The sequence below is a fragment of the Malurus melanocephalus genome, unplaced genomic scaffold, assembly GCF_030028575.1.
Source record: "Malurus melanocephalus ecotype Western Australia unplaced genomic scaffold, MMel_1.1 scaffold_144, whole genome shotgun sequence".
Lineage (NCBI taxonomy): Eukaryota > Metazoa > Chordata > Aves > Passeriformes > Maluridae > Malurus > Malurus melanocephalus.
Window position 1 is genome coordinate 1,311,557 of NW_026623376.1, and position 5,634 is coordinate 1,317,190.

At 41.2% G+C, this 5,634-nt stretch overlaps 1 long non-coding RNA gene across 1 annotated transcript; it reads left to right on the top strand.

Moving 5' to 3' along the window:
- Nucleotides 1–228: 228 nt before the first annotated feature.
- On the top strand, nt 229–4,548 carry LOC130576580 (uncharacterized). Its single transcript, XR_008965671.1, has 3 exons — nt 229–330; nt 3,178–3,250; nt 4,265–4,548. It is a non-coding gene; the product is annotated as an uncharacterized LOC130576580 (long non-coding RNA).
- Nucleotides 4,549–5,634: the final 1,086 nt, after the last annotated feature.

Below are 5,634 nucleotides of genomic sequence, written 5' to 3' on the forward strand. Positions count from 1 at the left end.
TTAAATTTTTCTTCTTTTTTTAATAAGCTAACAAACGATTTTGTTTCTCAACCTCTTGGCATGTTGTATTTGATAACAAAAAATCAGATAGTAATGTTTGTGCATGAATATTAATTCAGAGCTGGAGGCACATACAGTGTGTGGCAGTGGGTGGCTGGAATTTGAGTGATATGCTGGGATTTTAAAACAGGACTGTATWGTGTGTTTGTTACCAGGAAAGTCTGGATATAAGAAATTAAACTTCTTCTCAGAGCACACAGAGTTCCTTTTGCACCTTACTGGCTGTCTCAAAATCCAAAATAAAAGGAGAAGTTGAAAAGARGAAATTTAGTAAGTTGAAGAGCACTGTAATTATTTTATTCAAATAAGAAAACATTTGGTAGTGGCAGAGAAGAATGAAGAGTTAAACAAAAAAGCAAGATTCCTTATTGAAATTGTACTAAAAGAACACAATGAGTGGAGAAAGAATTAATAATTGAATTAAGATTATCTGTTTGGTAAATTTTATTATCTTCCTGATTTCCCATTAATATTCAAACTACACAAAGATTATGAACACACCTGGCTTTATTATTTGTTAAAACAAGAACGAGTCGATGGGAACAGCACTTTGAATGTAATAATTCACATGGGTACGTGGAAACTCAAAGGAACTCAAAGATCTGTAATGTGTTATTTCAAAGAATTTTGCTTCAAAAGTTATTTTAAAAAATGCTATAGATYAGTATTTATACAAACTCTTCACTCTTGTAAATTTATAATACTGAAGTACTTCAATGAACAACCATTTAAAATACATTTCATTGTTATCATGTAATACTGAATTAATTCAATATTACTTCTAGTTATGATTCTACAGGGTTTTCTTATTCTTGTAACTGCTAGGTTTCATCTTATGTACTTTTTAATTCTATAAGTCAATTTGGAATAACACTTGTATGAATAACTACAATAAAATGAATGGCTTAATCCCAATATCATCAACCAAATAGTAAATGGTGGATGTTTTTGGTGCCAGGAGGATTTATAGCTGTGATTCATGAATGCTCTTCAGCACAGGTGTTAACCAGGGGAATTCACTATCAGACCTTTGGAACCATACTGCTAATATTGCATTTATGCACCAGGACCAGCACTTAAAATCCAGCTGGCACAATCCATCCAGGGTCATGGGGARAAACTCTTACTCCACTAAGTTTACAAAAATTAATATGGAAAATAATGACTTTATCTGAGAGGGTTCTAGCTTGGATGTGAAGACAAACGCAGTRCTCAGTATTTTAAGAGCCTAATTATTACTGGGTTTCTGATCCTGCAGCTGTGTACTCTGAGGGGCTGAGCCAGGCATCAGGTGGGTAAGGCACTTGTCGCTTTTCTTCTGCTTCAACCTTATTACATGTTACTACAAGTACCTCAAGAAAGGCTTTTGCAAGTTAGGTGGATTTATGGCTAGCCCAGATAAATCCCAACTGTTAGCAATTGGCTAAAATTATTCTAGGGAATTGTTCTGTTCCTTGATTCAATGGTTTTCATTTTCAGTTTATTTCCATGTGTRTTATAGCCTGTAAAGTAAAAACCTGCTTTCTGTGGGCATTCACTGTAGTAGAAGCAGCTCACACTTGTCAGCTTGAAAAATTGAAATCAAAATAAACCATAGAATCCCAGAATGGTTTCCGTTGGAAAGGACATGGTGGTTTCCTGRTAATGGATCAAGGTGTTGATGCTCTCCAAGGAGAATGATTCTCTGTGGACGGTGTTGCTGCCCTCGGGGGTGGATGAGGAACAGATGCAGAGCTGCCTCTGGTTTTGTTGGAAGCCCCTGGTGTGGGCTCAGTTTGGGCTGCAAGAGCTCTGATGCAATCAATTTGTGATTCACAGTTTTGAGGAGAGCTTTGCCTCGATGAATGAGCTGAAGCAGCTCTAAAATACTCACTGGTTAAACTGCCATGGAGCTGTGAACGAGATGTGTTCCCTGATRCAMCCTGGGCTTGGCAGGGYTCTGGGACGYCTTTTAACAGAGTTTTTGAAAAACRTGTTTTGCATTGGAKTGTGAGGGAAATCGAGGCTTAGTTTGTTATGTACAAAGGCGCTGTACTGTGATGTTGGGGTGGTCAAAAGGAGAAGAGTGCTGGTGTGGGTGTTGACTTGGAGAGCTGCTTGTCACACAGATGGGACCAAGCAGGGCCCTTTGAGCTCTTCACACCTGGAGTCCTGGCTGGAGGGCAAGCTCTTGGTACAGGGATGGCTGAGCTCCTGTGAAATGTCTGGTCAGCTGKTTAGGCTTTGTCAAAGGTGGGAGGAAAGAGGAATTTACAGGTGTTCATCTTTGAGATGGGAGGAAGCAGCATCCTCTTGGCTGCTGTGAGGGAGAGRGGGCTTTGGCTGCAATTTTGATTGATCGCTTTGGCAGAGCCCTATGAGAAATTTTTCACAAATTGTACAGTTCCCATCAGCCCCTCTCAGAGATKGGCTGGGTGTCGTGGTGTGGTCCTTTCCTGTTGGCTCTCCAAGGGCTCTGCATGCTGCATCCCCCTCCAAGTCTATTCACCCTCCTTTCTGCTGGAGAGCAGCCTGTATCACTCCCACAGAATCCCCTCATTCTGTCCTCGCTGCAGGTTTCCCCTTCAGAAACCATTTGGGTAGTTCAGTAGTGAAAATCATAACCAAAGAAAGTTTTTCATTTGAACAGTCAGACAGACACAAATGCACAAAAAACCCCAAAGAATGATCTGGAAAAAAAATCCCCCAGACTCCTTTCACCTGCCAGGCAGTGACAAATGGAAAGAAGGGTGGCCACTGCCTGTACTCGACAACACTGCGACGTGATATTTTCAGAGGTATCTCGGGARCATCTACCACATTTACAGCATGTGAGGCTTCTCATCTGGAGCCGTTTTGATCTCCTGTAACCTGCTCACAAACGCACATATTTCATAACAGGCCCTGCACCCTGATAAGATCTCTGCGTTTCTTCTGCGCGGTATCTGCAAACAATTCAAAGCTGTTCCACACAAACAAATGTGAGAACCCCCCTGACCACAGGCTGCCTTTAGAGCAGAGCAAGATTTGATGTTACTCATATCTTCCAGTACCTGTCAGAGTTCAAACAGGAAACCTGGTTTTTCCTCTCATGTCAACAACTCTTTTTCTTCTTTTTTTCTTTTTCTATCTGAACAGGCGTTCGGCGGCAGGCTCGTGCTCGAGCGGTGGAAGTCCTGTATTTCTACAGGACAAACAAGTGCTCGCTCTGGTACGTCATTGCTGACATTAACAAGAACTGAATATGTGGTTTTCGGTGATTCTGTGGGTGCTTCTGTAGAAACGGACACATTGGCTTTGAACAACCACACAAGAAAGGGATTCATTCATACAGGATATAGGTAATGCGCAGCCCAGGGCTCGCCGCAAGTAGCGCTCTGCCTGGGAAATGTCAGAAAAACCTGGGTGTTCTTTCTCCTGGTACCACTGTATTTTGTGCTTACACAGTAACACTTTTAATCATTTCAGCCTGTTTGTCATTTATCCGRTATCCTGCTTGCCAGGGCTCCAACGATATAATGCGAAAAGTTTAAATCAACTCATTATTTGTATTCACTGATCAGGAAGTTTCAACTGAATACCTCAACTAATGATTAATTACTGTGTCTCTAGAAAGGATGAAAAAACCTTCATGCCCAGATCAGTAATTTGGCCACTCRTGAATGTTTTGACACTGCTGGGAATAGAAATTAAGGAATAGAAATTAGGAATTATGACTGAAATGCCCCCTAAAGCARTACTCATTACTTATTTTTCATAATTCTGATCAATAAAGTAGCAACTTTCAGCAGCTGTCAGAACTTTCCAGTCCAGGGTTGGAAATGCTTTAATAACATTTAACTTAACCTCTCTGTGAATGTGGGAAGTGGAAGTTTATAGAAGAGAACAATTCTTGACAAAGACTAATGTTCATGACAGAAAACACTGACTCTATCAAGGAACGGACGACTTCTGAGGATTGTTTCTCCCCGTTTGATTTATGCTTGACAGATGTAAAAAACCAGCTCAAATACAGCTGTGTTAAGAAAAGAGCACACAGGCATTTCCATGACTTTCATCTTGCTTTGTATTTATGTCATGATAAAACATCCTTTTGTGGCTTGCATCATCAAGGGGCAAAACATCTGGAAAAGTCTTGTTAAAGAAAAGTGTCCATAAAGSTGAATGTGATTGTCATCTTCTCACATATATTTTTTTCTTTTAATAAAACCCTCAAYGCAAACAGTTGGATAACACCATGACTAGTTGTAATAGTCACTGTGAGTGACACATTCTGGAGCGATGGTTGTAAGCTCACAAGACGAAGAGGCAAAGAGTTCTCATGGAATTTTTCGATGGTGACCCATGGCAGAGGAGTATGTGACAGTACCCCTGAACTGCCCTGAGGAACACCAGGTAAAAAGGTAAAGCAGCCTTTGGCAACCACCTCCACTCTTGAAATCACATAGACCATTTCAGTAATTCGCTTTATTTGCTCTTTGTTTCTRCATTTCCAATAGGATTTCAGCCCGAATGATTGAGTTAGTTTGATTAGTGTTTTTCCAGTGGCTGTTTCTGGAGTCAAAGCACTTCATATAAATTCTGCTATCAAAAATGGCAATATCAATGCTTTGCTATTTGTGCAATCTCTGTATTGGTGCTCTGTGTGTTCCCCCTGAGCAKCTGCAGGCCTGGAAAGACCTTCATCTCTTGCTCTGTTAACCCATCTCTGTCTTAAATGCTTGCAAACCAGTGGCAAGAGGAAAGAGAATATTTGCATTTGTTAAATAAATACTTGCTCTCTAATTTTCTTTCTAACTCTTGACATTCTATGAAGACTCAGTGGAAAAAACTGTATTCCAGGTATGGGCTGCTTGGAAGCCTCATTCAGAGAAGAAAGGTGGATGCATACTGCTGTCCCCTGCTTAGTCAGGGGTATGATGAGCTGAAATTTGGTAAATATAAGTAATTACAACCAACTACTTTTCTAGGGCAACTGGGCTTTACCCAGAAATTGTGGGTATTGCTGTTACCAGGGTGTGTACAGAGGTATGTGTTTTTATCTTGCTAGTAATTGAACAATAGATCATTGCTATTAACCTGTGTAATTTCAGCTCTTTTTGATGGGCTCTGTTACAAATAGGAGACCTGATCACTTTGTCACCTTTAGAAAACAAATGGTTCCCATTGCTGGAGATTAGTACATGTAACTCAGCACCCACAGCAGTTCTGATGAATGYGTTCATTGGCATTTAAGTAGGGTTTTAAAGTGATTGAACTTTAAATGTGGAGAGTGTAACATCATGCYCCAAAGAGCAGTGCAGCTCCTGACCCCCTGCAATGTGTCTGTGAATTGGGCTCCTACCAGCACAGCCAAGCTCTGGGAATTCAGTTATTGTAAAATCTCTTTGTGACTATATTTCATGTTTTTGCCAGGGCCATTGCAGGCTGGAGTTGYCAGGGCCCAGCCCAGCTGGTGCTGTCCCAGTTGAGTCCTGTGGGGTCTGACATGGATGATGTCTCTGCTCCTTCCCCTTCAGCTCTACCAGAGCTGCAGCAGGGCCTGCCCTGCCTGGTGCTGCCTCTGTCAGAGAAGGAGCTAACCTGCTGCCCCAG